At 44.9% G+C, this 12,209-nt stretch overlaps 1 non-coding gene across 1 annotated transcript; it reads right to left on the reverse strand.

The window, feature by feature from the left end:
* Positions 1–3,911: 3,911 nt before the first annotated feature.
* Positions 3,912–4,117, reverse strand: LOC112426475 (small nucleolar RNA U3). Its single transcript, XR_003017803.1, has one exon. It is a non-coding gene; the product is annotated as a small nucleolar RNA U3 (small nucleolar RNA).
* Between the last annotated feature and the right edge of the window lie 8,092 nt (positions 4,118–12,209).

A 12,209-nucleotide genomic window follows, 5' to 3' on the forward strand; every position in this document is an offset into this window, starting at 1 on the left:
ACTACAAGACTGGAGACCTGCCCTGTAGTTGTTTCCCTATTTCCAGTTAGCTGTGTGACCTCAGGGCAGTCACTCTAATTCTCTGGGCCTCTATTTATTCATTTGTCAAAGAGGGAGTGTCATCTCAAACATCTCCTCCAGCTCTCAAATGCTGTATTATTTCTCTCCTCTAAAAGAGGAAGGAATGAGGGCATTGGTAAAGCCCTGGGCCTGAAGGTACACACACAAGCTCTCTTCAATAAAATCTGTAAAGAGTGGAACACGTTGCCACTCTCTAGCACCTGCTGACGTGCTGCAGCAATCTGAAGGCACTCGGCGCTCTCTCCTTTTATCCAGTACTAAGGATCCAGCTAATTCTGTCTCCAGAATGCCCAGAATAAAGACGAAGGGAAGCATTGTCCGAGCTCCGAATTCCAGGAAATATTGGTAGCTTTTTCCTTTTTATACATTGCATTTTAAACAAGGAAAGGTCTACACAGAGATGGAAACTCCCGTATTACGTTTCTGCAATGGCTTTGTGCTCCTGGCTTCCTGGAGTGGGCTGTTTTCTTTCAGTATAAAAGAGAGGGCCTTTCTACTCTCCCGGACACCCGTCTTGTTAGACTGTTTAGACTGTGTGATCTTGGCTTACAGTTAGAAAGGGGCTTTTGGCTTATTGGATAGCATAAAATCTCTATTCTATTTTAGCTGCAGAGCTGTGAAAGGATGGCCGGGGGAGTCAGGTCAAAGTCAAAATACCTGTGGAGGCCCAAGGACCAGCTTCCAGATAATAATTGGGTTTCGCAGGCTGGGCACAGTGGCTCACGCCTGTAATCCCAGCACTTTGGGAGGCTAAGGCGGGTGGATCACTTGAGGTCAGGAGTTTGAGACCAGCCTGGCCAACATGGTGAAACCCTGTCTCTACAAAAATACAAAAAAATTAGACAGGCATGGTAGCCCATGCCTGTAATCCCAGCTACTCAGGAGGCTGAGACAGGAGAATCGCTTGAACCCAGGAGGCGGAGGTTGCAGTGAACCAAAATCGTGCCATTGCACTCTAGCCTGGGTGTCAAAGCGAGACTTCATCTCAAATAATAATAATAATAATAATTGGGTTTGGCCAGGACTTGCCTGCCAAATGGAGGACTTGAGGTATCAGTGGGGTTGAACTTTAGGGCTCTGTGGGAAGGTCCCAGTTCTCAAAAACAATTCCCTCACTCCTGTGACCTTTTACTATTAGAGGTTCATTTCTTTGGGGGTCTATAAGTTAGGCAGAGTGGAAATAGCTTCTTTTACCCACAAATGAGAGGTTCTAGTCTTAGGCTTGAATTTGAGAAAAGAAGAAAATAAGAAATTGAACATGAGAAGATGCTAGGAGGAGGCAGGAGGACCCAAAAGGACACTAAAGGAAGATTCTAAAGATTGTCAGCCACTTTCTATTACGCTAATACCATACCGGAGCTTATAAGATCAGGAAATACACAAAAAGTTTGTTGCCAGTAATGCTCTGCTTAAAGGAAAGACAGGCTAAAAGGAAGCAGGAACCTGTGGTTTCATTTCCTCATTTCTTCAGTCAGCGTGGGAATTGGAAGGAAGCTGATGACTTACTCATTCATCTCTTCACCCAGTAATTGTGGTAGAGAGCTCTCAAAGATGGCCGTCAATTCCCGCCCTCCCGGACATGCCTGCCATTCCTTTCATCAAGAGCTGGGGCTTATTTTCCCCTCTACTTGACTCTGCACTGGCCGGTGACTTGCTTTGACCCCTAGAATGTGGTGGAAGGGATGCTACACCGGTTCCAGGCCCAGCCTTCCGGCGGTTGCACCATGCTGTAAAGAAGCTTGGGCTACACCATTGGATGCTGAGAGGCCGAATGGAGAAGGGAGAGGCCATGTGCAGGAGCCTGAGGGGCCAGACTTACCAGCAAAGCCTCTGGGGCCTCCCCTCAGCCCAGCCACGGTCTAAGTGCAGGTGAGTGAGTGACCCCCGGCCAAACGCCATGTGAAACAGAAAAACTGGCCAGCTTGTAACACTCCAAATTCATGACCCACAGAATCATAAAGAATGTAACTTGTTGGGGTTTTAAGCCACTACATTGTGGGATGGTTTCTCATCCAGACATAAATGAACATTTATTGTATGTTTTTGGCAGCTATATTTAAAGGGATTCCTTTTTATTCCAGTTTTCTAAACTAGATTTTTAATCATAAAAAATTGTTGACATTGGTTAAATGACTTTCTGCTTTTATTGAAATGATCATGTGATTAGTTTTCTTCTTTAGTCCATTAATCTTTAATTTTTTCTGAAAATTTTTTTTTTTTTTTTGAGTCGGAGTTTCACTCTTGTTGCCCAGGCTGGAGTGGAATGGTGCAATCTTGGCTCACTGCAACTTCTGCCTCCCAGGTTCAAAAGATTCTCCTGCCTCAGTCTCCCAAATAGCTGGGAATTACAGGCATGCACCACAATGCCCAGCTAATTTTGTATTTTTAGTAGAGACGGGGTTTCTCCATGTTGGTCAGGCTGGTCTCAAACTCTCGACCTCTGGTGATCCTCCTGCCTTGGCCTCCCAAAGTGCTGGGATTACAGGCATGAGCCACCGTGCCCAGCCTTGTTCTGAATATCTTATAGTTTTTCAGAGGGAGTCCTTGCATATCTTTCATTAAATTTATTCCTAAATATTTAATGTTTTTGATGCTTTTATAAATAGTATATATTAAAAATATTTTCTAATGGTAACAGTATATTTGAATAAAAGTGATTTTTGTATATAATTTTGTATTCTGTGACTTTGCTAAATTCAGCTATTAGTTTTAGTCATTTTTAAAAAATCCTTAAGATTTTCTGTATACACAATTATATTGTCTACAGATACAGATGGTTTTACTTCTTTCTGTCCAATATTTTCAGGTTTTATTTGTTTTTCTTGCTTTATTGAGCTTGCTATGACCTCTAGGGAAATGGCACATAGAAGTGGTGAGAGCAGACACCCCTGCCTTGTTCCTGCTCTTAGGGGAAAGCATTCGTCCTTTCATCATTATGTATGATGTTAGCTGTAAGTGTTTCATAGGTGCTCTTTATAAGGTTAAGAAAGTTGCCTTCTAGTCATAATTTACCAGAAGTTTTTATTATGAATGACTGTTGAATTTGTCAAATACTTTTTGTTCATTCATGATATGATCGTGTTTCCTCCTTTCCTCTGTGAATGGGATGCATTACAATGTAGTTGGCCACCCCCAAGATGGTCTCCTGTAATCCCCTCTTCCTGGTATTCATGCCTCTGTGTAACTCCCTCTCCTTGAGAATGACCTGAACTTACTGACCCATTTATGACAAATACAACGTGGCTGGGTTGGTGGCATGTCATTCTTGAGATTTAAGTTATAAAAAGACTGTGGCTTCCATTTTGTGTGATTTCCTTTACTCATTTGCTCTGAGGAGAGTCAGCCGCTATGTCGTGAGCTGCTTCTGTGGAGAGGTCCACATGGAATGGAATTGAGGGAGGCCTTTGGCCAGTAGCCAGAGAAGAACTGAAGGCTTCAGTCCAACAGCCACAAGGAACTGGATCTTGCCAACAGCAAGATGCAGTGATCTTGGAAGCAGACCCTCCCACAGTGAAGTCTTCAGATGAGATCACCACCCCAGCTTACACTTGGCAGCCTCATGACAGACCCTGTGCCAGAGAACCCAGTTAAATATCACTTGGATTTTTTGCCCACAGAAATAGTGAGATAATAAATGTTTATTGCTTTAGGATGCCAAATTTTGAAGATGATTTCTTTATATGGCAATAGATAACTAATAAGTACATTGGTTACCTTTCTCATGTGAAATAAATCTTGCACTTGGCCATGATATGTTATCGTTTTACACATTGTTAGATTTGATTTACCAATTTAAAAAAAACCTTTTCTTTTTTTTAAATAAAATGGGAACCACTCAAACTGTGTCTTCTCCCTCTCCCAGAGGAAGAGAATGATCATCAGTGACAAATGACAGTTGCAGTGAAACACCACCAAGAGCCGGCTTCACGCTCAGGAGAGAGTGCTGCGCCTCCTCCTCATGGTTTCCAGTGTTCTACACATCTAGAGAAATTTCCCTAGTAACAAACTATAGAATGATCCCTGAAAGTTTACAGTTTTTGGGGGGTGGAGTTTCACTCTTGTTGCCCAGGTTGGAGAGAAGTGGTGCAATCTTGGCTCACTGCAACCTCCACCTCCTGGATTCAAGTGATTCTCCGGTCTCCGCCTCCGGAGTAGCTGGGATTACAGGCGCCTGCCACCACACCCAGCTAATTTTTTGTATTTCTAGTAGAGAGGGGATTTCACCATGTTGGCCAGGCTGGTCTCGAACTTCTGACCTCAGGTGATCCACCCACCTTGGCCTCCCAAAGTGCTGGGATTACAGGCGTGAGACACTGCACCCAGCTGACATACCAATTTTTTAAAAGGATTTTGTGTCTAGATTCATGAGGGCTATCAGTGGCCTTTTTTTTTTTTTTTTTATGTCTCTGTCAGGTTTTGATGTTGGGGATATACTAGCCTCATAAAATGAAATCTCTCCTCTTCTATTTTTTGAAAGAGCTATGTAAGATTCATATTATTGCTTCCCTACTTTTTTTTTTTGAGACAGGATCTTGCTCTGTCACCCAGATTGGAGTGCAGTGGCATGTTCGTGGCTCACTGCAGCCTCAGCCTTCTGGGCTTAAGCAGTCCTCCAGCCTCAACTTTTTGAGTATCTAGAACTGCAGACACATACCACTACACCCAGATAATAAACAAACAAAACAAACAAACAAAAAAACAAAAGACAAAATCAAAACACATTTTTTGTGAAGACGAGGTCTTGTTATGTTCAGCCCAGGCTAGTCTCACAATCCTGGCCTCAAGTGATCCTCCTGCCTCAGCCTTCCAAAGTGCTGGGATTACAGGTATGAATCACCATGCTGGCCCTCTTTAAATTTTGGTAGAATTTACCAGTGAGCTTGGAGTTTTCTTTGTGATAACTTTTTAAAAATTCATAAATTCAATCCTTTTATAGATACAAGGCTATTTAGATTTCGGTTTTTTCTTAGGTCACTTTTTTTTTCCTTCTCTAGCTTTAAAGGCCAAAAGAAAAAATATATATGGGCTGATTATCAATTGTAAGGCCATGATGGCATAACAGGAGTGCCCAAAGCTGCTGAGCATACCAGGACCATGCACTTTAAAAGGAGTGTGTTATGTAGAAATGCATTTGCAGAAAACAGTTCAAGGAACCAAGATGGTGGGGAAAGACAGCATAGATGAGAGAGTGGTGTTGGAGCAGAAGGGTGAAACAGATTTAGGAGCTTTAGGGTGCTTGAGAATAGAGAACAGGAAACTTTAATGGGTTTTTATGGCCTAAATTGGACTCCTTTAAAGTTTTGAAAGAAACATGAATTAAGATTAAAATTCTTGTCTGCACTATGCTTCTTTAACAATGATATCCCTTTGGTGAGGCCGGGCGCGGTGGCTCACGCCTGTAATCCTAGCACTTTGGGAGGCCAAGGCAGGTGGATCATGAGGTCAGGAGTTCGAGACCAGCCTGACCAACATGATGAAACCCTGTCTGTACTAAAAATACAAAAATTAGCTGGGCGTGGTGATGCGCGCCTGTAATCCCAGCTACTCAGGAGGTTGAGGCAGGAGAATTGCTTGAATGAGGGAGGCAGAGCTTGCAGTGAGCCAAGATTGTGCTACTGCACTCCAGCCTGGGCAACACAGTAAGACTCTGTCTCAAAAAAAACGAAAAAAAAAATGGCATCCCTTTGGGATACCACTGTGAATGCCAGGGGCACAGGGGAGGAATGATGGCACAGTTTAGTAAACATTGCTATTCCATTGCTCTATTTAAATCCACCTGAACTTCAATAAAATAACTTATGTACCTTGTTCCTATTGCTGTGTAACAAATTACCCCAGAACATAATGGAACACAACAAGCATTCCTTATTAGGCTCATGGATTCGTTAGGTCGGGAATTTGAATAGGACACAGTGAGCACAAGCAACCTCAGCTCCACACTGTCTTAGAGGCTCAGCTGGAAGACTCAAAGGTTGGGGGTGACCTGACCCTGAAAGCTGACATCTGAAAGCCTGTTAACTCATGAGAGTGGTGATTGATGCTGTTGGCTGAGACCTTAGCTACAGCTATTGGTCAGAACACCTACACGTGGCCTCTTTTGCGGCCTGAGCTTCTTCATAATATCTTGGCCGGGACCAAGCATCCCATGAGAGAAGGCCAGGTGGAGGCCTTTTCTAACCCAGCCTCAGTGGTTAGAAAGTGTCACTTTCAGCCCCTTTTCTTCATCAAGACCAACTGAAAGCCCATCCCAAGTTTAAGGTGAGAGGAAAGAAAGAGACTGTACACTTGATGGGGGAGTGGCAAGGTTCTGGAAAAGCATATGGGCCTGAAAATATTGCTGCAGCAATTTTTGGAAAATATAGTCTGCCACATACCTCCATGGTTGTCCCCTACAATGTCTGCTCTTGGAAATACTAGTGAAGCAACCGTCTCTCCCTAGTCACCTTGTGAGATGCTGACAGCTAGGTTGGAGGGGCAAAGTTCTTCTTATACCCTGCAGATTGATCATGAACTGTCACAGCAGTGGAGGCACCCATGTGCATTAACACGTGCCATGGGAGGGTATGAATGAGGGACCAGCTATTGGGGATGATACTTACATAGAATCCTATGTTGCCTCTGAGATCATGAGAAGGCTTAGAAAGCTTCCATCCCAGCTTTGGTACTCCACGGCCTTTTGTTGCCCTATCTCTTCTACTTCTGTACACTGTCCTTGGCTCTTTTTGTTATTGACCTTAGAACTCTGAGTTTTGTTTTGTTTTTTTCCCTTTTAGTTCCTGCAAGCAGAATGTGAGGTTTTTGTTGTTGTTATTTTTCTCTTACATACATACAGCAGGCACTTGGTAAATGCTTTGGGATGATAATGAGAGGAGGGAAAGGGGTGGCAGTTTTTCAGAGAGGAAGTGTGAGAAACTCTGCAGAAGCAGGGGATGCATTGCATCAGGAATCTCGAGCCAGAAGGGCTGTGGGGATTGGGTTCTCCTACAGCGGTGACCGTGGTTGCTGCAACTCGGTGAGGGGCAGCCCTATTAGACTTAGAACCAAAGTTCATTTCTACAAGCTGATGCTATTCATGTTAAAACATCCTCAGGAACCCAGAAAGCCCCCAGAACAAGATTGCAGAAGTTTTTCATTACAGAGCTAGCTCACTGGGGGCATTAAACTAGGAGTCAAAAAGCAAAAATAAGTGAGGCATCCTGTCTTAACAGCTAGAATGTTTTGGGTAAATTGTCTCCTTAATTGTAAGTCAGAGGAGTTTTAACTAAGAGAGGAGGTTTTTATGTGTTGCCCTGTGGCACTGGAAAATTGGAGGGAAGTTCCAAGTTTTTCCATGTTCTTGGCTTCTGTAATAGACCTTTCAGGGCTATTGGCACAGCCTAGGAACTCTGCCTTTCTGACAACTCCCTCCTCTTCACATCCACAGGGGTGGCAGCCATGTTTGTGTTGGGAGTGAGGTACATCTCCCACAGCCACAGTTGATTGCAGAATTCATCTTTTCTCCCAGTGAGGAATTTCAGTGTGGGTCTGAGAGATGCTAGTCAGTGCCTTCTTGTTTTTGAGTCAAGGATGAGTAAATTGAATGTCTGGGTGGCCTGGCCTGTCACAGCACACAGCTCTGGGGATAAGCACCTTTCCCTCAAGATAATCTCTTATGGCTTTTGTGAATCAGGAACTGGGAGAACAGCTTGGTCAGATGGTTATGACTCAGTGTCTCTCATGAGGTTGCAGTCAAGCAGTCAGCTGGGGCTGAGTACATCTGAAGGCTGTGATCATAGAAGCCAACTGGTACTGGGTATTGGTGGGAGGCCTCAGTTCCTTTTCACATGCACCACTCTGCAGGATTGCTTGGATGACCCCATCACGTGGAGTTCAGCTTTTCCCGGAGTGAGGGGTCTGTGAGACCAAGGTAGATTCTATGACCTAGCCTCAAAAATCACACCCTTCTGCTCCCATCGCAAATTCTAGCAATTCCATGGGATTAGCCCTGGTTCAGAATTGAAGGGGACTACACAAGGTGGACTACTGGGAGGTGAGGCTCACTGGAGCCCCTTCTGGGAGGCTGGCTGTCATAACTCCTTATATTTGCACAGCATTCCATGATTTATAAGGATTTTCCACATGCAATATCTCCCTAGATATTCAGAACAGCCCCCAAACCTGGCCTCTGCTTAGCTTTCTCTAGTCGTCCTTTCTCTCTACCCACTATGTCTCCCAGGCCCAGTCTCCTGTAAGTCCTTTAGCTTTTCCTTAACACACTCTGTATTTCTCTTACTGAAGCCATCCCTCCATGCATGCTTTCCCCAGTCTAGAATGCTCTTCTCACATCTCTTTGCCTAACTAATTCTCAGATGCCACCTTCCCTGGAAGTCCTCCCCAGTCCTCCATGCCTGGCTTTAGGGCTTAATATGGTTTGATGTTTGTTCCCTCCAAATCTCATGTTGAAATGTAATCCCCAGTGTTGGAGGTGGGGCCTGGCAGCACCAAAAGGCCATGCAGGTGTTTGAGTCGTGAGGATGGATCCCTCACAAATGGCTCGGTGCCCTTCCCACAGTAATGAGTTCGCATGAGATCTGGTTGTTGCAAAAGGAGCTTGGCACCTCCCACTCTGTCTTGCTCCCTCTCTTACCATGTGAGGATGTGCTGCTCCCGCTTCACCTTCTGCCATGAGCAGAAGCTCCTTGAGGCCTCATCAGAAGCCAAGCAGATGCCAGCGCCATGCTTCCTGTGCAGCCTGCAGAAACATGAGCCAAAGAAGCCTCTTTTCTTTATGAACTACCCAGCCTCAGGTATTCCCTTACAGTGACACAAAATGGACTGACACAGTGCCCTTCCTCTAGGTTCCCAAAGCTCCTCATATTCCCCATCTAAACACTCCTCACGTGCTACTAACTTCCTGATTCTAATGTCTGACTCCCCACCCAGAGTGCCCGCTCCATGAAACCAGAGATGGTGTCTGTGCTGTTTGAGTGCCATTCCCACCACCTGGCACAGGGCTCAACATGTTTGTTGAATGCATGAATGGACAAGGCAAGCATCATTGTCCCCATTTTACAGAGGTGAAAACAGGGTGGAGGAGAGTAAGAGTTGGTCTGATCATGGTCAGTTTATGGCATAGCTGAACCTAAGCCCAGGTCACACCACCACCCAACACCCTTGTGCATCCTGGAAACAGGTTGCCAAGCAAATTTACGGCACTGTCCTCCGCCCCCACCCCTCATGGCTTTGGTCCTTGGTACTCTGAGAGTTGTGTCCACTGTCTTTCTGGCCTGGACATCCCAGGCTGCTGGATGCGTGGCAGGAAAAGCCCTGATTACTAATTGATTTTATTCATTTCCCTGTGAAGCACATAGCAGGAGAATGTGCCATTAACGCATCTCAGTGAGACACAGCCAAAGATGCAAGCTCTATTCCCATGATTATGACTCCTGCACAACTAAAATAGTGATCTTAATTAAGAAGTAATGCATGGGGAGAGTGCTGGGGAAAGAGGCGGTGAACTTGGCGACGACAGGCTTTTGTGAGAAGAGAAGACGGCACTTCTGTCTGCTTAGGTTGTTGACATTTTCCTTCCCCCGCCACGAATCGTGACAAATAGTTGATATTTTTATTTTTCATTAGGGAAAAAGTACCAGCAATGTACTTAGGGAAAAAACCCAAGCCCAACAACCAGACTACCATTCACCGTGTCGCTTTAGCAGCTGCTATTAAAGGGGGCCAAATCAATGCCTTTGAACCCACAGACTTCCCAGAGCGGCCACTTCCAAAAGCCTGGCTCTGACAGGGGAGCCAGGAGGTGAGGCAGGGCTGGACCAGCCAGAGTGGGGACTGTGAGGTGGTCACCAAGTGGCAGGCACAGCCGCTCTGAAGGGCAGGGCCACCAGGAGCTTGTGGCAGGATGGAAGCAGAATTCAAGACAGTGGCGTCTCATGGCAGCGTGAGGGAGAGCTCCCGCAGCAGGGAGCTCAAAGGGCCAGAGGCACAGGAAAAGAAGGCACCTGGTTACCAGAGGCGAGAGATCCAGGCAGTCAGGTATGGGAGTCTATGAGTTCAGCAGCAACCAAACGACAATGAACTAAACTTAATATGGAAGCCAGATCCCACTCCACAGAGGAGCTTCCCATACACTCCCTTTTAAGGATAAAACTATTTTAATAATCAATAACACGTAGAAACACTTAACAAAAGAAGCTATACAAGTAGCCACTAAACATATGAAACAGGCCTCAACATTTTTAGTCACCAGGGAAATGGAAATTAAAGCTGTCATGAAATACCATTCATGCCACCAGCATGGCTGCAATCACAGTGACACCCACGTGGGGAACATGTGGGGCAACTGCTGGTGGGAATGCAAAACAGTAAAATCATTTTGGGAAACTGTTTCCCAAAGGTTTCTTATAAAACTAAACGTACATACATCTGCCTTACAATCCAGTCATTTCATTCTTAGATATTCACTCAAGAGAAGTGAAAGCACATGCCCACAAGATGATTTGTGTCTCAATGTTCATAGGCAACTTTATTCATAATAGCCCCAAACTGAAAACAACCCAAAAGTCTCTCAACAGGAGAAAGGATAAATACATTTTCCATATAGTGAAATGCACTCAGCAACTTACAAGAGAGAACTAACAATATAAGCAATTGGATGAATGAATCTCACAGGCATTGTGCTGAATGAAAGAAGCCAGATACAAGAGTCCACATTCATTTCTATGCAATCCAAGAACAGTCAAAACTTATGGTGATAGGAATCAGAATGCGGCTGGGGCCCAGTAACTAAGAGGGATATAAGGGAACTTTGCCAGCTGATGAAAACGTTCTATATCTTGTTTTGGGTGGTAGTTCCAGGGGTGTAGACATTTGTCAAAATCCATCAAGCTGAACTCCTATCATTGCACTTTGTTGTGTGCTAATTATACCTCAATTTTAAAAAATAATAGGCATATTGGGAGGCTGAGGAGGGCGGATCACGAGGTCAGGAAATCGAGACCATCCTGGCTAATACAGTGAAACCCCGTCTCTACTAAAAATACAAAAAATTAGCCGGGCATAGTGGTGGGCGCCTGTAGTCCCAGCTACTCAGGTGGCTGGGGCAGGAGAATGGCGTGAATCCAGGAGGCGGAGCTTGCAGTGAGCCGAGATCGTGCCACTGCACTCCAGCCTGGGCAACAAGCAAGACTCCGTCTGAAATAATAATAATAATAACAATAATAAAAATAATAACAACATTAGGCCTAGGCAAACTGGAGTCTCTAAGTCTGGAATGACAAATACAAAATTCATATACTGTTACTGCCCCGGCAGACATTATTAATTGATTTCAGTGTTCTGTGCCTCTGAGCTTCAATGAGGCTTCAAATACATTACAATATTGCTGTCTAATCAGCCACTTATCAATCCATCGATCTGTTAGGTGTCCAAACCAATGCAACTCATTACGGCTAGTGTGACCCTCAATCTGTTCCTCTAGTTTGGTAAGGGCTGGAAAAATTCAAGTTAGCTGTAAAAATAATAACCCTATTACAGAAAAGTTTTTAAATAACTCAAAATCCCATTCCTCTAGTACCACCACTAAACTGTTTTGTATATCCCCTTCTACTAAGTTGTCCTAGGCATAGCTTAACATACAAGGGTAGGGCAGGAGGGAGCCCCAGAGGGGGCCTCAGGGGAAAGGCTGCTGTGCTGGCCTATTGCTGCCAACCACAGCATCCATGCCGGTGAGGCCAGACCCTACCTTGCCGCCTCCAGCAGGCCCTCCGCAGCACCTGGAGGGTTTAAAAGGACTGTATTCCAGAGGTCAGCTGGTTTGCCATTGAGATGCATTCTAAAAGTGGCTGATTCACTCTAGTAATTCTGGTGGGTCACTGCACAGCTCAAGGTCAACCCAACAATCAGAGGCTTTCACTGAAGAGGTGGGTGATGGGAATGTCCTACCTTCAGCATCTTCCAGGGGCCCCTCTGCCCTGTCTTAGGGGCAGAACTCTGCAATGCTATCAAGTATCATTTAATTATTAAAGCTGATTCAGGCCTGCTTTTTTTTCTTTTCTTTTTCTTTTTTTTTAAGGAAAGTCTGAGGATTGCTCATGGGCACTCCTGTGGCCTGCTCGCTGGAAAAGACAGCACTG

The sequence above is a fragment of the Macaca nemestrina genome, chromosome 2 (assembly GCF_043159975.1).
Source record: "Macaca nemestrina isolate mMacNem1 chromosome 2, mMacNem.hap1, whole genome shotgun sequence".
NCBI classification, from domain to species: domain Eukaryota; kingdom Metazoa; phylum Chordata; class Mammalia; order Primates; family Cercopithecidae; genus Macaca; species Macaca nemestrina.